This window comes from Anser anser (assembly GCF_964211835.1).
Source record: "Anser anser genome assembly, chromosome: 1".
NCBI classification, from domain to species: domain Eukaryota; kingdom Metazoa; phylum Chordata; class Aves; order Anseriformes; family Anatidae; genus Anser; species Anser anser.
Window position 1 is genome coordinate 23360222 of NC_139720.1, and position 20955 is coordinate 23381176.

The 20955-nt window shown below is 36.1% G+C and overlaps 1 protein-coding gene and 1 long non-coding RNA gene across 4 annotated transcripts in view; one reads left to right on the forward strand and one right to left on the reverse strand.

Moving 5' to 3' along the window:
- LOC310892472 overlaps nucleotides 1-9932 on the reverse strand; it is a 146335-nt gene extending 136403 nt beyond the window's left edge. For all 3 annotated transcript variants that reach the window (XR_014578166.1, XR_014578167.1, XR_014578168.1), the window contains exon 1: nucleotides 2782-9932. This is a non-coding gene — a long non-coding RNA (uncharacterized lncRNA). The remainder of the gene's footprint in view (nucleotides 1-2781) is intronic.
- The window catches only part of POT1 (protection of telomeres 1), a 629477-nt gene that overhangs the window by 3031 nt on the left and 605491 nt on the right, over nucleotides 1-20955 (forward strand). The gene's annotated exons all lie outside the window — the stretch shown is intronic.

Sequence of the window (20955 nt, forward strand, 5' to 3'; positions counted from 1 at the left end):
TTGCTCAAATAGGAAGTTCAAAGATCATCTAACAAATGGTAAACCATCTTAAAGACTTCTACTGTAACTTTTATTTCTAAAAGAGATAAAGCACATTATCTATTCATAGAATCATTATTGGGGTAGCTGATTTATTGCTAATTATCAAAGTATGCAGGACTAGCATCAGTAACATAATTCTAGTTCATTTCCCTAGCACAATATCATTTCCCTTGCACAGAGTAAGATTCGAAAATGAAAACGTAAGACTCAACACAATGGAGAGAAGTCTTCTGTCTTCTTACTTGATTCCAAGCTGCTCTGGACTGTATTTATTATTTATTTATTAGTCTTTATTACAGTGCTTCTAGACTAAAAATGGAAATGGTAAATTAAGAGATGTCAGATATTTGAAATGCTTTCATTATTATGAGTTTTCCTGATATATGTAGGTAAACACCAACTAAACTCTTTCCTGAAGAGTTTAGTGAGTTAGGGAATAAAACTATTGACTTCTTTTTGGGCCTGATTCCTCTTGAAGACAATGATAGGTCAGAATGTTATGTGAAGATACGTAGATTCAATATATATACTGAGTGTCTATTATGTATCTACATGCCTTTGAAAGATTTGGCCTTTAACAGGCTCACCATGATCATGCTTCTCTGGTATTCACACATTTTAAGGCAATTATCTTTCAGAAGAGTAAAAGGTATATTATACAAACTGATAAACAGAAATTCCTTTTGGGTTCACATGAATTTAAATTAATATCCCTTGCCTTTTTTAAAAGTGTTCAATTTTCCTTGTTCTACGCTCATTCCGCTACATCAGTTCTGATCTTTACAGTGAAGGAAGATGACCCAAAATGTTAAAAAAAAAAAAAAAAAAGTTAAGTGTTATTGACATATAAAGACCAACTCTATCTATCCAAACCTGCAAAGATCTGAAGAATCTTAATTTTGAAGTGATTAAATTCTTCAAGCTTATACAGAGCTAGGAATTTGCTTGAAATTCTGTCCCAATAGGCACGTGCTTCTGAACAACCAAACCTCTGATCTCTCTCCTTTTCCTTTTTTTTTTCTATATTTTTTTTCCTTGGTTCACTGATCTTAATCTTTTCCTTCAACTTCACCTAACAAATCTTTAGAGTGAAACACTTTCTGGACAATACACGTGCAATATAACTGGTGGGAGTCATTTCATCTCCCACCAGTGTAAGCCCGTTTCTTTGTCATCTTCTTCTATATTCATAAATGGGCATATTAGTATGTTCTTCATTATTTTATGGATATCCTTGCATACTTCACTATTTTTAGATGGTTAATTTTTGAACCTGACCCTTTTTCCAACCTAATTCAGGTAAAAGAACTCAGTCACACAGGGAATGCACTCTTCATAGAAATAAACACTGAGATACCTATTAAGTTAAGGAGATTTTAAATACACATCTCAAGGAAGAGGAAACTACTTGCCCAACTGTTTCATATAACAGAGAGAATGGAAAGTACAAAACACAGATGGAAGAGTAGGGATCAGGATCAAAAAAAAATCAAATACCGTGAGAGTACTAACGAAGGCAGGCCTGTAGAACCACACAAGGAGTATGTTCTAGTGAGAAAGAAAGAGAAAGATAAAAAGAGAAAGAAGAAAGAATTTATCCAAAGCTTGAAAATAAGTTGCTTTCCATGTTACCAAACTAGTTGCATTACTGTGGACTTAACTGGAGTCTTTAAATCAGGGTCCTTGAGAACAGTTTAGATACAGCTTGTAGGTTTTGTACTCTACTAATGACATCTTCTTGTTCCCATGACCTGACTCAGGGCACTCAGGCAAGCAACAATCCAAGCCAAAGAAGGAAGCACTCTCATAATAGTTCCAAGTGTGCAGTTTTGATGACGTACCACAAGGTATGAGAAGTAAAAATAGTGATAAATAACAGTATTTTGGGGGGAAAAAAACAAGATATTAGATAGTTTGGATGAGAAGACAGAGATACACATGGAAATTTAATTCTTCCAAACACTCAGGTCTTTCTTTGTTTTTACAGAAAGAAAAGATTTGTAACACTCTGTCTTTTAGAGCTAAGCTTTTTGTGCTTCTGAAAACCTCAGTCATCGGGCCATAAGAACAGTCATAATTATTATGTCTGAAAGAACATGACGTATCTTTCTCCCAATCTCATGAATGTAACTCACTCCTTATATGTAACAAAGAAACAAAATCTCCTCTGAACCTTTCTGCGTAATGATGAAATTATTGATTTTAATTCTCAATTCCTTAATTTTTCAAAAATGGCTTTTTATTAATAATGATTTCCTTAAATTAAATAAAACAGCAAAAATATGGGAAAGTGCTGGGATGTCAGTAACCAAAAAGGATTACTTTCCGTGTGAAAAACATGTCAGATTAAGTTTTCAGTATCTAGAGAGAAAGGAAAATATGTTGTATCTTAGCATCACTCTAGAGGCCTCTCATACTGATTCTAATACTGGAGCTAATGAAAAACTGGGGGGAAAAAAGTAACAGTAATAATAATAATAATAATAATGATGATAAAAGTCTGTAATGACCTCTATAAAAAGAAAGGAAGAATAGAACAATAAATGCAGTATCTTAAGGGAGAATGCAAAAATGAAATGCATCCTGCCTATCTACAAAATAGTGCTAACTTTATAATCACTTCTTAATCTTAAATGTTTATTGTTATTTTATTTATTTATTTTTTTGCTACAGAGAATTCATGTCTGTAGTCACTGTAAGAGGAGAATTGAGATGTCTGCAATAACTCTGTTTTCTTACCTGCAAAGAGATCTCTCATGTGTCCCAAATCTGCCAGTAAAACTCTTCCACAGCTGTTGACTTCTAACATAGTTGTCACTAACGGTTCAGTCACCTCCCCTTACCAAATGAGCTGGTATAAATAAATTAGCAAGCAGTATGCCCCCTTGGAGTTGCAAAAAGGCAGAGGGAGATCCCAGGCCTGCCAGGTTACTGAGGGAGGCCTCCACAAGCAGGCTCTGTGCCTCGCTGTGCTGCTGTGTCACCTCTGCCTGCCCTGTGACCCAGGGTGCAGGGAACAGGTGGTCAGACTGGCAATTAGCAACTCCTCATACTCAGGAGGGGATGAGTCTGTCCACTGGGGCCCTGCTGTCGCAGAAACCTTGCTGGAAGGTAGAGACATGGGCTTGCCCAGGTGTCTGACCTGCCACCCCCCTCTGACATCTGCTTCTTCAATCCAACAGCTTGGGTTGAAGGAGGCTTCAAAGATCTGCAAATATAATTGTACACCAATGGTATTCTCCAGGGACCAGGTTTGGAAATCCTGTTGCACCAAAACCTCTGTTGCAGCTCGAATTTTTCATGTTCTAAAGTGAACACTTAATTTAATTTTTCCTTTAGTTATTACATAGAAATCCTTAACATTCCCACACATGAAGCTCAGCCTGTCCAAATCCAGCCGAGTAAGATGCTGGCACTTTAAGATAAAGTCCAAGCTAGACAACGCAATCTTTACTCTGAGCAGCTCGCAGTAGATAGGTTGGTCAGGTCAGGAATAGCAGCTGCAGCAATTCTTAGATTTTTCAATTTGAAAAAAGTATAGGCTATTGGTTCTGCACACACTAGGGTTTTGTTGTTGTTGTTGTTGTTGTTGTTTTAAGTCTCGAAAGGAATGCAGTAGAGATTTAATGATGTCTCTGAGCTTTGCAGTAGGTATTTTAAGGTCCCCATTGCCCTGATGTTTCAGCATATGTCCAGCAGCTACTGGGTGCAATGCTACTTATTTGACATTTGAGTGCTGGTTAAAAATAGCAGTTTGTTGGCTCAGAAGAAAAGGCTGTTTGGCTGTGATGGTGAGCCAGGGGATGACACATGCCAGTCAGCTGAAGAACTGGAGGTGAGATCCTAACTGAGTTGTGCCTAACTGTGAGAATTGAATTGACAATCAAAAGCCTAAAAATGTATGGCCCTGACAGGCTCTGAGGGAGAAGAAGGTGGCTGATATGAATTAGTGAAGATGAGTACACCAATGAAAATCAGTATCAAAGGAGAGGGATGGGAGTCCTTCCCTCCGTCTCATTAAAAAACAAGTTGTAGATATGGTGCTTATGTGAGTCTGGGATGCTGGCTGCTGTCTGGAGTTTCTGTGGCTAAATTCTCAGATCAAGGCAGACAGAGAGGACAGAAAGATAATAGCTTCCTAGGAAAGCTGGCTAGTGCTCAGTAATATTTCCTTTTCAAAGAGAAATGGGAGAGTTTAGGGTAAGGACAAATCCCTCTGCAGTTGTAGTGACAATTCTATCTTGAGAAACGCTGAGAAACGAAGTAGCACTAAAGCTTTTGGCTCTTTGGTACAGAGACTTTCTAACCTCCTTATTGAAATTGGTATGGAAAATGTTAAGATTACAGTCTCCAGTAAAACTGCATTTAGAGTCAGGATCAAAATGATGTTACTCTAATTGCAGCACTGCAGGCACAAGAACTGATCAACACAGCCTAGGGGAAGCAATTACCCTTGTGAGGAGCAGCACCTATTTGGGTGGTGAGGGGGCTGAGAAATACAGTAAACAGTCTAAAAATACTCCGAAATTGCATTGCAGAGTTCACTGAAAGTGCCTGAACATAGGCTAGGTCTGTGCTTCTTGAAATGCCCCTGCTTGTCTGTGCTCCTGTAGCCGTTGTGGGTCCCAACATGAGCTCTGATACTACTGTTGCTGGGGGTGATTTGGAAACAAAGCAGGGGCTAGAAGAATGCAGAACTTATCTCCCATATTATATTATGCAGGAATTCATTACACCAATTTTTTAGATTTACATAAGAAGGAAGATTAAATTATCTGTGTGATGAAAGAAAGACTACATCTCCCATGCAATCCCTTGCAGCTCATAAATATCTACATTATTCTAGAAATATGGCTTTTTCCACTCCACTTCTTGACCAAGAAGTGATGGCCAAAATCAGAAGCTGAATCATAGTTTTTTGATTTTACATATCTCCTTCCTTACCACACAAACACAAAAAAAAAAAAAAAAAAAAAAGGTAAAAATGCAAGGAATTTTGAAAGCAAGTTTTAACTAGGAGGGAAGTCAAATTATTTTAATTAAAAAGTTTGAAAAATACTACAATTAAAAATTGAACTCCAATTAAAAACAAATTGCAGTCATTTTTCTTTAGTTTGTTTACTCTTAACAAACCTAAAGAATAAATTCAAAAGGAAAATAATCCTAAGGACATCAAAGTATCCTACACAAATTCAACCCTTTGGTAAATATAAATATAAATATATACACACATACACTCAATGGCAATATGTACATTTTGAGAACACCCTTTGGTTTCTTCCAAACCAAATTTTTGTTCTTCAGGATTTAGCCATATACTAGAAAGAACCTGGGAACTTGATTTTGTCAAATATTCAAGTAGACCCACCGCTATCAGGAGTGTGGTTGTATATCTTGTTTTCTAGAGGAGTGTTAGCTCTAACAGCAGGAAAAAGATTTCCCTTACAGGACCACAGGACAGATTTTAAATTCTCAGTTCAGACTGCATCTATTTCTCAAACAAAAGATATTGCAGTACAAAAGTAAATGAGAAAAGGTCCTGCAAATCAAAGTTGCTGCTCTTCATCTTGTGTGTGGGAGGACTGCCAAGTAAATGCGATTCAATAGGCCATTTGCATCAGCCTGGCTTATATTTCCGCTGAGGGAGGCAGGAGTTTGGCAAGCTGTGTCAGCAGGTTACCTTTCCATTGTGAAAAGGCAAAGCAGCAGCATGCTAGGCATAATGAGACAAATGTTGTGCGTTCAGTTCTCCAAAGTCTTTTCTTGCTAAAAGAAAAGAAAAGAATGGCCTACATTAACACTCTGGATATGCTTCTTGTTTACACAGCCTTGTCAATTGTATTCTTCTCATTGAGGTGTTAAAGGTGCATTTGTGAATGCATTACACCTGACCTGTGAACCAGTCTTACTGCTTGTGTATTTTATGTCATAGAAAAGAATATGCTAAGAGTATGAGTGATCATTGTTTGTATTTCATACTATGATTGGAGTGAAAGTGGCTTAGTTCACTGGATGGAAATCAACTATACCTGGCTGCTGTAAAAACAAAGAAGCCAGGAAACAGAAGGACATGGGGGCAGAGGTACATGACACAGAAGCATTCTGGTTCAACAGCACAAGCTGTTCCATATCAAAAGAGGATTACTTGAACCGGAAAAAAAAAAAAGAAAAGAAAAGAAAAAAAACCTGTGAATTCTCTACACTTGTAAAAATCTATGAGCCATCTACAAAGCACAGAGTCATCCATCTCCAGCAGTTGCTGCAGACAGCAAAACTGAGGCAAAAGAGCTGCCTGAAGTGTGCCTCATAGAAGAGGGAAAGGGGATGACATGGGGACAGGGTACCTTCAATCCTAGGAGCCCATCATTGTTGCTGCAATCACTTATGAAGACCACTGGCATGATGTGCAGCAGCATCTGATAAGGCCAGGGAGGAAGAAAAAGGAAAGACAGTGGACAGTGTGCACACACACTACAGGATGCTGCAAGTCTGGCTCAGTGGAATTACCCGAACTCTCTCTGTCCTTAGAGATTCATGCTCTACTTTTGCACTGACAATTGCTGGCATCTTTCTGAAGACAAATGAGGGTAACTTTAATATTTTATTTAGTTGATACAGTAGTTTCATACATACATACAGTCATCATATCACTAGCACTGGTTTCTCCAGCAGCTCTAAGTGGTCTTATGTCTTTTCCTCCACTAGTGCTGGTAGAGTAGCCTTAAGGCTGATCTAAATTACCACTCTCCAGAGTTGTCATGGCAACAGGAACTGGCTGAGCAAGCCAGCATTTTATCTTTTCCCAGAACATATTCTGAACACCGCATTCAGAACAGTGATTGCAGCTATGCTATCTCCACGGGCTTCCCTTCTCTTGTCGAGCATCCTCAGGTGCCCGGCTAAATCAGCCTCGTGCCTGTTTTACAGCATGTGAGTGGCAGATCTCTGCCAAAACAGTTTCCAGGACCTGCTGTACAATTTTAGTGATGTCAGAACTGTCAGTCTACACTTGGTATATTGACATGAACATCATATTTCAAAATGTCCCTTCACTGCAACTTGCTAAACAACCTGCAGATTTTTTAAAAATACTCTCCTGAAAATTCAATTCAAGTGTCAAATGACCTTTTTTTGTCTACTTTCCAGAAGTATTCAAATGAATCACTCGTTGCAAAAGTTCTTTAAAATATGAGGAAAAGTAAGCAACGTGCAGGGAAAGGAAACCTGGCGAAAACAAAAAAATCTGAATTCATCAGCGTACTTTCTAGAAGCTCCTGTTCCAGATAGCCATTCTTTGTACAAACTTGAATATTGTTTATAAATGTTGTCCAAGTTGTGTGTTTCTGCAGCTGGAATTTGTCTGCCCTGAAGGATGTAAGATACTCAGAGAATGAGGAAAGATGAGAAGGGTCATCCTGGCTTTTTAGGTAGCAGTTTCTGATATAAAAATGGTGTTGAGTTTGATACAGGGAGAACAGAGCCCTGTGTTCTGGCCAGCAGATCCTCTTCAAGGAGCAAGGTGCTGACCAAGGCCTTTACTTGGATTCCTCATGCTGAAAATCAGAAGGCATTTCTACAATTTCTACAAGAATTTCATGGATAAAGTTCTGCTGATCATAGTAAAACTGGGCTAGATTAAGCTTTAGAGGCTGGGTTGGATCAGTGGAGAATGGACTTAGATTTGGCTGTTTACATGTGATCAATGAAATGGATGGCATGGAGCTGAATGTCAGATGACTGTCAGCTAACGGTATCTAATGAGCACTCTGTTCTGATGATTCAGACATTTTTTTTTTCTGAATTGGTAAGTGGAGAAGAACCATACATGATGATACCCAAATTACAATTTTTAAGGTGTCAGGGAGATGGAACTTGTTTTCACAGGCTGCACGCCTGACTTATACAGAGAATACCTAGTTCAGGGAGAAATAGGTTTGGACACACTCCTAAGACTAAGGTTTGCTTCTATTGTATGCAGCATTTGTAATATTTAGAAAATATTAATTAATATTTAGAAGAAATTACACATTTTCATCTTATTCAGATAATACATTTCATCTCCACGTTCGAGAATTTGAATATCTGAATCCTTGCAAACAAAGAGCAATTATCTAAGAAAATGATCTTGCAGGTTATTTTTCTGCCTCACATCCAGTAGTAATACAGTCTTTGGTTACTATTCCTGTAGTAGCTTTGTTTCAAAAGTACTCTCCTGACAATCTGTGCTCAAATATAATTGTTACTGCCAAAAACAATATAGTCATAAAACTTCTTGGAAAAAAAAGCAGAAATATTAACAGTCTTATGTTACTAGAGCATTAAGACTCATAGTCAAGTTTTCATTGTACCCAGAATAAAGTGAAAATACTTGGAATCTAAGCACCATACAGTGCTGGTCAAGCCTACCAGCAGTGATATAAACTTTATCATCCTTGTTCCTCTGTATTAAATATCTGAAAATATTTTAAAATTGCACATCAAGAATTGTCTGCCAAGAATGGCAATGAATATTCTCTAAGGGCAAAACAAAGAAAATTTCAAGCTCTCTGTAGAAAAATGATGTACCAAAATGCAAGCAAACAATTTTATGTGCATAGCCCTTCCAGAGAGAGGAGGAGGAAGAATTACACAAACATACTTTTAACTGTCTAATCTCATAAATGTGGTAGCTTGAAGGAGGAATGTCATTACTCATGCTTACTTTCCTTCAGAAACTTCCATCTCATAACAAAGCACATCAACCCTTTACATTTATGTGCACAAGAATGATATTGTCAGACTTCTGCTGTGCAGGAAGTTCTACCAGTGTATCTTGCTTTTATTGGTTTGTGGGTTGGGAGGCTGGTTTGATTAGTTGCATACCAATTTATTAAATGAAAAAAAAAAAAAGAAAAAAAAAAAGTCTTCCTAGTTTTCATTTCATAACAACAAAAACAACAACAACAAAGAATGATTGTCACTTACAGCTAACTTCTAAGTGGCTTACTTATAGACTGAAATGCAAATTCTAATTGCCACATCCATCTAAAACCTGTCCTTTTTCTCTCTAGTCCTTTAATACAGAAAATAGCAAGTTATCTATAGATCACCTGATGACTGCATTTTTTTGTTTTTCCTGGAATTTGAGACATTCACACTTTCTATTATAGCAGTCTACAATGTAAAACAAACGAACAAAAAACTATAATGTGCCATAGAAAATTAAAAAAAAAAATAATCTTTTTTACAGTCTCTTGAGAATATACTTGAAGATCAAGAAGGTATACAGGAAAAGCAGGAATCTTTGTTGTTTTTTGTGGTTTTTTTTTTTTAATTGTCTTGGAAAGGGTACACACTAGGTACTCATGCATGTATGCATGCTCATAGCTGTATGTGTACATGCATGTGTATATATTTCCATATGCATATGTATGTGCATATATATCAGGCCCTAGTTTGTCCTTATCCAGACTAAATGAAATGGGAGGAAAATTTCTGAGGTCCTCTAGGCCTGCTTTATGCCTATGCAGGCCTCATTCACATACTAAGACAAGTGAAATGCTTTGTAATATAGCATCCTGGAAGGGTTTGTGCAAACTACATTCTTATTCCTTGCAAATTTATGACACAAAAGCTTAACTTGCTAGATTCTAATATTAAAGAAATTAAATTATTCTATGGATTCTTCCCATGTAATTTTACAGTTTTCTAAATATATTGAGAAAGTAAATCTTGGCTGATTCCAAGAAGCGAATGGTTCATGGAGTTATTTGACATCTAAGAAAAGCAAATGTTTCTGCAATCCAGAAACACAGACCACAGGGACTGAAGCCTGACTCCTCCTCAGGTGAGGTGACAGCTCCCAGAGACATGAACACTTGTGTGATAGTCCATCATCCTATTTTCATATATTTTTAAGATGATCTGTAAATGAAGAGAGACAAAGTGCTGGATGGCAGACTGTTACTGGAGATTTCCCATCTTGCCTGCTTCAATGCTTTGTTTAGAAACTGACCCTTATGCCTGCTTCAAAATCTGTTTGTTCTCCAACTTCGTAACAAAGGTAAATGTTCCTGAAAGCTTGTTAATGTAGTCTCTAATTAGCCTATTTTTTTCAGGGTGGTGGTGGTGCTTAATTTAAAGCAAGAAAAATTTAAATTAATTTAATTTTAATTTAGAAAAAAAAAAATCCCTCAAGAAACATTTTTTTCCGTACCAAAAATTAATTCATAGTTATTTCTATTTATGAGACAAATTGTCTCATAAGATATGAAAGGGAGGGGATATGGAAAGCTTTTCCTAAGAGCAGATTCCTGTCATTTTCTGAAGGATTGTGTAGCCACGCAATAGTGTGACAGTGAGTATAGTGACAAGAGCAACTACAGCCCACATGGAGGAAAAAAAAAAAAAGGGGGGCAAAATTTTCAGAGTGCTTTCTGAAGCCTCCCTTTTACTTGCACACGCTGACTTCTGACTTCTCCAACTGCATTGACTCTTTTCCACATAGAATATGTAGTTTCCTGCAAAGTCACTCTGGAAATTTACCGGTAGCCCTGAAAACTGGAAGAGTACCTCAGCAATGCAGTCAATGTGTTGTTTCAAGCAAGATTTTTTTCCTAAAGAGTTAAGTATTGCATTAGTTTCAAAATACAGAGGAAAATTAACATGATGATGGTTCTGCTTTCATTTGAAATCAAAAGAATTTACACTACAAATTTCATCTGAAGCAGAATCAAAAACCAGAATTTGCAGTTTGCCTAAAACTTTTTCTATTTGACATATTTCAGTTTTAGGACTGAAAATGACAAATAAACACTCTCTAATCCTCTGCCACTTCTTTTATGTTAACCAAAACCGCAGATTCTTATACCTCTTACTTCACAGGAATGTTCAAGTTACAGCAGTCCATGAAAAAGTTCACTGCCCAGGTACATTGAGCATCAGAAAAGAACATCTTTATGCTGTAGCAGTAGAACATCTACTTTTCAAAAGCATAGCTTTCCAAGTGCCTTAGTATAGCTTTCCATTACTATGCCAGATTTCTGTAACTGTTCAGTCTGGAGAAACACAGAGCCAAGAAGTTCATTGTAAAGCTGGAAAGGAGAAATAAAAATAACATTGCACATGGAATTTCAATCAACAAAGGTAAAAAAAACACCTCTGAATGAGCTAATTGGGTAATGTCTTGGGAACTGGCACTGCATAAAGGTAAATTAAAAAGAAAACGAAGAAAAAGAAGAAAACAATAGAAGGAGATTTTTTGATGAGTCTTCTGCGTACACTAGAGGTACAGAATCTAAGTCCAATGATGCTTTAAGCATCACAGCTCAAATAGTTTTAATGATCAGGAGCCTCAATTAGTTGTTTTTATTACCCTACTTTAATCCATAATAACTGTAACATTATTTGCATATAAAATATCAAAGGAAATAGGCCATTGTAAATTGACACGTATACTTTTTAGTAGGCAAAATTCTTCTGAACTGTGAGTTTAAAATGCAAGTAGAGCTATTTTTATATTACCTATTTTCTTATTTACTTTTTTCTAGAATAGAGTGGAAAACCTCTGGAGTCAGTTATTTTAAGCAACAGTTTCTGACAGGTTGTGAATTAACTTGGATTGCAAAGTCACCTTGAAAAGCTCATCTCACAGTTTTATACAAAAGGAAATACGGAATGAAATACTCTGAAAAAGGAGAGGGGGGGGTGCTTTCAATAATTTTTCTTCAATATGGCTGTTAGAAGCCTTTCAAGTTGATATACCCTGTTGTATGGATGTGCTGTTCCTCTACTCGACCCCTTCAAAACACTACAGAACAGTGTGGATTAATTGGCTGGGATTCGCTTGTCTAAACATTAATGTCTACGGAGACTTCAAATGCCCAAGAGAATCTCCATAGGGCTGGTAAATATAATATAGTTCCTGCAAGACTCACATCCCACCAGTGAGCCATCTGGAATTCAGGCAAGATGCTCTGGGCTGTCTAAAATGTCACTAGATACTGTGTTCAGGCATCTGAATCCTGCCCATTATCTTTGCTAAATAAGTCTCTGATCCTGCATGTCTCTCACTACCTTCCAGATGTAGACTTTGGCAACATTAGCTGCTATGATTGTGACATATAGAAGATGATGTAAAACTTCTGCAACAGTTTCCTGAGCAGATGGGAGTGTCTAGACATTACTTGCCTATGTGAAATCTTGGGGAATGGGAGAGGCACAAAAAGACTAAAGGGTAATGAACTGAAAACAAGCATTTACATATATGCATATATAAATAAAATGTAATTTCCAAGTCACTTGCATGGATCACATCTTACTTGATGCATTCAGTCAACATGTAATTCCAATGACTTATTTCTCTGTGTTCAGTACACAAAAATACATACAACAGTGAAATATCCACTGCTTTTTAGAATACTAACAGAATTAGTCTAATATGGCTGTGAAAATATTAAATCAACAGAATATTTAAGTCAAAACAAATTGAGAGATAAATGATTTGATTTTTAAAAAATCACATTTGAAAAAAAAATCATTTAAATATCAATTCAATAGAAATATTAAAAAGCTGTCTCTAATGATGTATGTATTTAGAGAATGTAACGAGAATCTAGAAACTGAGATAATAAAACTAAGAATTCTGCATCTAGAGTTTCTTAAACCATGCTACCCTTGTTCTGAGAAGTACTGTTGCAACATACTTTTGGTAAAGCGTAACCATATTGCATATTTTGTTTATAAATAAATATGCTATATCAGCACATACTTCTTGCATTATTATTATTATGTTAATTAATCAGTATTATTATTAACACTACTACGACCTTAGTAGTTAAAATAATTAGATAAATTAGTAAGTTTGAATGTCTTATTACCAATTTCTAATTCTTTTTTCAGAACCAGCACTGATCAAAAATTGGAGATTGATTATGAGAAAAATGAGAAAATTCAGAAATTGCAAATTTTTTTTAGAGTTTTAAAAAGAGTCACTAAACCCAGCTTTGGGGCTGAATATAGTCTTATAACCAGTAGAAAAAGAAAAGTTTATAATTTATGTTTATTACATGCTTAATGCCACAGAAAATTTCTTTTAATAGTCTGGAATTATATGTTGCATTTTATAAAAGATCATATTCAAATGATCAAAATTGTTTGTAATAAGCTGGTAAAACCATTTCAGATTTTCACAGAATAGCCCAGGAGGGTTTAAGATTTTTCTTCTGGAACTGTCCTTACCATCAACGATATAAATTTTCGAAGCTTATACTTACACAATTAATACCCACAAGTTTTATTAGTCAACATCTGTGGTATGGCAATAATTCCCAATATTTAGAAAGGCAAAATAATTGCTCTCTCATACTTCTATAAGTTATAGCCCAGTGTACATTGACTTTTAACAGCTACTACATAATAACTGCACTTCACAATATAAGTATTTACCACAAAATGGTATATATTAACCAAATTAGACTGTCAGAAATTTTGCTGTAGGTGGTTTTGTTTTTTAACAGACAATGGCAATGCTAATGTGAATACACAGCTGTTGAAAACAACAGCCTTCTCAAGACAAAAATTACTTCATTTTTACTATGTTCAGTAAGGTTCCAATGTAAATGCTTAAATTTAATTAATAATGGGAAAAAACATAAACTTGGACAATATGCCTTTGCTGAAATGTTGTTTCCTAGCATCACTTTACCTTATTTTGCCACCTGTTGTGAAAGACCTTATTTTAGCAAGGCAGGACATCATTACTCAGGTTCTCTGTATCATGTAAATAAGTTATGTTAAAACAGATGGGAAAATCCAGTTGAGGCTAACTTTTTTTTTTGAAATCATGTCTGTAGGGTGATTTCTTTATTTGTCGAAGTACCACCTTCAAAGTGAGAAGGACTGCCCAAAACATATGCAGTGATTAGTCTAGAAACCCACTGGCTCTAGTCCAGGAAACTCATCCTTACAGAGGAAGACCAAAAGAGAATTCAGTGCAGATTTCCAGCTCTAATTGTTACCTCATGGATGAGTTCAGGGTAAATATGCAATATATTCAGCACATCCTACAGTGATTTAAATGTTTCTGATATTATTATGCTCATTCCAGCAAGGATAGCAATCAAATTAAACTTCTATGAGAGAAGTAGAATGCTTTTTTTTTTTTTTGTCTTATTAATAACCACATGATGTAATAAATATGAAGACTGTGTTTCCTGAATGTTCACCCAACCGAGAGGGAACACAAAGGGACCACTGCAGTTTTAACCAAGTCCTGGCGAGGCTGTGATTCCCTTGGGCCAAAAGGAATCCTACCTGATGGCAGAATGACAGAACAGTGGTGTTTTCTGCTTTTGCTCAGTATGTAGATTTGTCCATTTGTGACTGCGGACTGGTTGTTAAACCTCCTCCCATGGCTGTAATCCTTTGCACTCAAAGTCCTTTTTCATCTCTAGAACCACAGCTTAAAGTAGCTATGAGGTAGCTATGCTAGAGCCAGTTCAGACCTCACTTCTGATCAGGCAGGTGTTTAGAGGCTGGTGACTGCCATGTGGATAAAAGGAGATTCTGAGTAGTTAAATTGCTTGTTCTACACCCTTAGAGACAAGAAAAGACATTCACCCGTCAAGGTTTTGTTCTGTTTGAGTGTTTTGCCTTTATTTTTATTTTTCTTGAAAAAGCGAATTCTTGAAAAGCAAATTCTTCGAGAGTAATCATCCAGCCCTTTACTCGGTTAAGGTAAAGGTAGATCTTAGAAGTAAAAGCTGAGCATATGCTAACTTTGACAGGAGGAAAAATACAGATCAGTCAACAATCGATAGCAGAGTCCAGCTTTCTGCATTTGAATCCTGTGAGGCATCGTTCCCAGAAAGAACTCTTTGGTTTGCTTCTAAAACACCTCCTTCCTTGTGTTCCTCCTTTCTTTGAAGTAAATTTCTTTCTCCTGCCTTTACTGCTGTCACTGATAAATTATATATGTCCTCGTGTTCTAAAAATTCTGCATCAGCCACAGTAATCGAGCACCACTTGTTCTGTTTCTTGCTGTTGTATGAAGACTCAGGCTTTCAAAGAAATTCTGTCACCTTGAATGCCTCCCTACCCCTCCACTATGTTTGCTCTAAAGAGAAGGAATATCCTCTTCTCTGTGTGCAGGAATCAAATTAGCAAGTGCGAGTGCTGCTGCATTAGTCCCTGCACTTCTTCCACAGCAGAAGGATTTTCCATAGTCCAAGATCAGACTTGGGAAAATCAATCCAATTAATCAGTGTATAATTACACTATAAAATTAGGGTTTTCTCCTGAACTGTTTGAATCTGCTAGAGTATCCAGCTTCTCTCCGGCAGCTATAAGGATCTTCATTAGCTGATATTCCAATAACGTGAAACACTGGGGAGAAAAAAAAAACAAAAACGAAATGTGCACTGAGCTGGCAAGAAAGAGTTTATTGACCCTAAATATCATCTCATGGTAACCAGCTGAAGTCCATGATAAATCCAGTGATTTACAGTGAGTTTACTGCAATTAATGAAATTGCATAGAACAGCCCCATAGTCGTAGAAGTAGAAAAGTTATATTTTCCTGTAGTTGTGCACAGCCTAATGAAATCAATACAATCATAAGAGTTGGAAAAATACAATGTCTGTCTATAATCATGCAAAAAAGGGGGAAGACCAAGATAATGGAAATATATTTCCCTCTTCCTCAGGAAGATAATGAACTTAGTCTTGTGTGGAGACCAAGTGGAACATTTTTTTAGCAATTCTAGGAAAGATTTCCATGTTTTTCTGCTCAAAGTTAAGCAACTAAATCTAAAGGCACCTGCACCTCACAATATAATGCAAGTCTGAAGTCTGTTAGAGGTGGATTATTGTAAACAGGAAAAGTCAAAGAGTAGTTCTTTGAAAAGAGGAGGTTAAACGAGTAGTGTCAATATCCATCTATGTATCTGTTGCTAAGGACCCAGAAAGCCTAGCAAGTGAGTTTTTTAGCAGATTCAAATTCCACCAAAGTCAGTAAGAGTTTTTGCATTGCCCAAAGTAGGCTCTATACCAAGTCCAAAGTGAGGGAGAAGAATGCACTCAGATAGCCATCAGTACAAAATGCTTTAACTTTGGAATCAGTATCGTTTTGGATGTACAGACTATACAGTGTTAGTGTCCATGATACTGGCAAAACGGATGTGACCTTTTTTAAAATACAGCCCTAGTCTGGCTGAATAAAATGTCCTTTTTGCTGCTGACTTCCCAGAGGAAAAAAGAAGTATGTCTTTCTTTGCTTGCAAACTGTCAGTCATGCTGCAGTGAGCACAGACATCGTGAATCACTCTTCTCTGAGCTCTAATCTCTGTTCATAGTGACAAATGAACCTTAAAAATCAGTACAGTCCTGACTCCTGAAATCTTTTGAGAGTTATTTTTTAGAAGAAAAAAATAGTATATTAGAAGCTTAGGATACTAAATTAGGGGACGTAAAATTACAAGTATGTTTAAATGACATGTTAAAGAGTCTGCACCTGGAATGTTCTCACAGCCCTGTAACAAATATGTAAGCTATTTCCAAAATATTAGGACCATGTTTTAGGTTGCCTTTCTGGTCTTATGGAAGTCTAGCTCTTGCCTTTTGTAGGCGACCACATGATGTGAAGCAACACAGTGCATATCTCTTCTGTGTGTTAACAGATGATGCCTTCTCTAGAAATGCCTTGAACTTTAGTAAAAGGATCAATAACTTAATGTACTATACCTTCCCAAAAAGGCTGCTATCTTCTTACCTAGCTAGGTTCACATTTTGCCACTAGTTTTGTGGCAATAACTAGCTATTTCATGAATTTTCCTGGTCTGCAGTCTTCTTCCAAAGAGTAATAAGAGGTCTGCCAGAGCGACCGTCCAGAGCATGCCAGAGGTAAACACTTGAGAGAAATTAATATTCTATTTATAGAAAATTTCCTTGCTTAATGTCAGAAGAAATAATTATTCTATAACTGTTTATCTCTGTCAGGGGATCCACCCTACTCTGCAACAATACTATGAGTTTTGTTTTAGCTTATATTTTCAACAGCACCTCAAAAAATCACCACCAACTTAAACAATCTCCTCCTGAAATTTTTCACTGATAATTTTAATGGTGACACTGAACAATGCTGTAACAGAAGAATACTAGTACTAATTAACCTGCAGATTTGCTACTGTTGTAACTATTTTGGTTGGGGGAAAAAAATGATTAAAAATAGAAATAATTAAACCACTAAAATGGCACAATTCTTGTTTGTGAACAGCTAAGCTGGAAGAAAAACATCCCTGAAAAGCACTCCTCCTCTTGCTGCCTTTTACAGTAATTTAACTGCATGCTCAGCAGATGGGTTACACAACTTTTGCCACTATAATCACTGTTGTACAACTCAGGTATAGGTAAAGAAGGAATTAGAAAAACGTGTTGTTTTTCTCTTCTCCTCCCAGTTTGCTGCTTGAATTTGTTTATTTCATAGCATGTTGTCTTTATTTCTCTTACAATATGGTCTTTCACAAAGGCAGTAAGAAAGAAAAACTAGTTCTAAAATAAGATTAAGTTGATGAATAAGCATTGGTTTCCACCTAAAACTACTACTGATACCAATACCAATAACAAAAACTGCTTTTAATTTTTTTTTTTTTCCGGATTTGACAAGCCATTGATTTTATAATACCTTTTCAAATAAACAAAGTAAATAAAGAATAAACTAGTGAAATCTAGCAGATAAAATGAATGCATGGGGGAGGGTGGATTTATTTTTATGAGAGATAACAGCAGTATTCATGAAGTGGGAGAGATGCATGAGAAGAATAACATGAACCTTTTAATTACAAGGCTTAATACTGGCAAACCCTGCCAAAATCCTTCTATCATCTGTTAATCAACCTGCAAGATATCTCTAGTTTGGGCAAAGGGAAGAAAATGACTAGGAAAAATGGTAAGGTGCTGCACTGTGCTTGAATTTTAAGCATAGGGCTTAAAATTCAAGAAATTGTAACTTTAACCTCCTCTGAGTAGGCTCTTCAGAAAATTACAGGAAAATTTAACTATCCAGCAGAATAAATTATATGGTTGTGTAATTGCAAGGAGATTGATATAACATTACTTAAGACACTACAAGAGGATGTGTCAGCACAAATATGAAAGCCATAAGTAATAAAAGACTCAAATAATAATATACGCACTCTCCCTGTCATCATTATGCACCATCATTTACGGATGGACAGCACCTGCTTTCCTGCTGAGTCCTCTGGCACGCGTCCATTAGGCGCATTTGCTGTCAAGTAAGTATTCTCCTGTGTGGTAGATGTGATCCTTTCACTGCTACTCAGAGAAACCTATGGAGAAGATCCAAAGCTAATGGATGTTTCAGAAACTGACTGCAAAAATAATCCTAAAAAGAAAGAAAATTAAAAAGATGTCTTTTAAAAATTTCTCTTTAAATTCATTTCAGAATTTGAAATGCAAATGTGAACTTTCTTTTCATGATACTGGAAAACAGTGACAATCAGAGCAGAGGTGAAACCCATAATAACAGTGCAGATTCACAGCATATGGCAGAGGGTGCACCTGGAAAACACATGTGGGTGCAGGACGGTTGTCAGAACTTCTGGCTTAAACTATAAAGTGCATAACCTCCTCTAAACTCAACAGAGAGCAAGCAGTAGTTAAGCTCTTCATTCAGTGCTCTAACTTCCTTTCTGAAAATGCCCAGCTTTAAATGCTAGGAGATATTTTTCTATTTCCAGTGACTTGAGAGGGAGCAAAGGTGCCAAAATAGCGTATGTGAATCGCCAGCCTTTACCCTGAGTGTATGCCAGAGCTGTGAAAAGCTTTTAAGTACATCCACAGGAACACGATACAAAGAGGAGAGGACAAAACTGGTATTACCTTCCACTGCTAAAGGCTTTGCAAAGTTATTAATCCATAGAGTATAAATGATGTGTTGTGACTGTTGCCAGGCTAGAATGCAAAAGCTTTTATTATTTTATTAATTTCCATTAAAAAATAAACATTTTTCTCCATCAGAAAGAGTGTCAAAAACACACATGCATGCACACACATAATCACATGCACAGATTTTCAGTTTTGAAATTAAGGCAAAAAGTGACTCTCAATACGATCCAGGCTGATTTACAAACTCACTGAAATGTATTAACAGGATGATCACATAAGCAGATTATTTTTCACACAAACAAATCTTTTCTTAAAATAGAAGAAAAAGACGATCATGTCATGCCAAGCAACATGTGGAGGTCTAAATTTCTGCAAGCACTATGTCAATGTGAGAATTCTTCAGTGTATTATTCATTCACTCTCAATAACACTCTATGATGAATGATATAAAGTAACATAATCTGTATTTTATGATTCCTCCATCTAGACTTGACACTCATGGAAAGGTTACTTCAATTTTAAGTGGAAAATTGAGATACAGCATTGGATATAAAATAATAACAATGTGTTTTTCACTTTCCAGGCTACAAGGCTGTCTCCCTAAAATTTGAATTTCATTCTTGTATTCTGTTGTGTTCATAGCTTATATTAAGGAAGCATGAATCAATGATGTGCGTAGAGATTCAGTCCATTTTTATTTTTTCACAAACTCTGTTAATAAGATTTCTGGATTCATTGTGACTAACTTTGTCTTAAAGTTAGATATGTAGTCTCACCTCATTTTTCTTCTCTCCTTAGCCAATACAGTAGGAGAGACAAAGGGATACCTTTACAGGCCTGTTTATCTCATTTTCTACTGTCACCTGTCTTAGGTGGCTTATGTCAGGCAAACTGAAACCCACCCATTTTGCAGTTGTCAGGGGAGTCAGTGAAATAAGTTTAGTCTGATAGCCATGTAGTTCCAGAGAGTCTAGCTATTCTACTGAAACCCTGAGCATAGAAAAAGGATTTTTTTACTTACTTTGCACATTTGCAATTCCATATATTCTATACTAAAGGGCAAGTTCTGTCCTATTCAGGGATGTTAGAAAAAATTTAGAAGATGGAAGAAGAAAGTAGCTTAAAATGTAAGATTAAAATTAATGAAATATGAAAATATAGTTAATTTAGTAAGCTGCTTTTCAGTTTTACAGCAGAAGACTTATCTTTACTTGCTTTAAAATATAATTACTAAGTATTAGTAAAAAAAAAGAAAAGAAAAGGAAAAGAAAAGGAAAAGAAAAGGAAAAGAAAAGGAAAAGAAAAGGAAAAGAAAGGAAAAGAAAGAAAGGAAGAGAAGAGAAGAGAAGAGAAGAGAAGAGAAGAGAAGAGAAGAGAAGAGAAGAGAAGAGAAGAGAAGAGAAGAGAAGAGAAGAGAAGAGAAGAGAAAAAAGAAAAGAAAAGAAAAGAAAAGAAAAGAAAAGAAAAGAAAAGAAAAGAAAAGAAAAGAAAAGAAAAGAAAAGAAAAGAAAAGAAAAGAAAAGAAAAGAAAAGAAAAGAAAAGAAAAGAAAAGAAAAGAAAAGAAAAGAAAAGAAAAGAAAAGAAAAGAAAAGAAAAGAAAAGAAAAGAAGAAATAATTCCTAATTTTTTTCTATGTAATTTCTTATGCTTTTTTTTTCAAATGACAGCATCATGGTTTATTAAAAGAGCTCCATCTTCTGGCAACTGATCCTTCATAGGATCTTTCATAGATCCAGAAGAAAGGCTTAAAATCATTTGCAGAATTTAATGAAAAATTGATCCTGAGAAACTGATGTCTGGAGTTGCACTCCACAGAGACTTTGTGACATTTTTATTTTAGAGTAATTTGTTACTTGTTAACTTTGATTTCTAACCTTCTGTCAGGAATCTTAGTGGTTATTGAATTAAAATAAAAGGGCAACATATTAGAACAATTCTGAAGAAAGGAACTAAATGCATAAGCTGACAGTAACAAAATCACAGAAGGAAAGACAACTTGCTATCTCCTTTTGTGTTGGGTCAGGCTCCTAG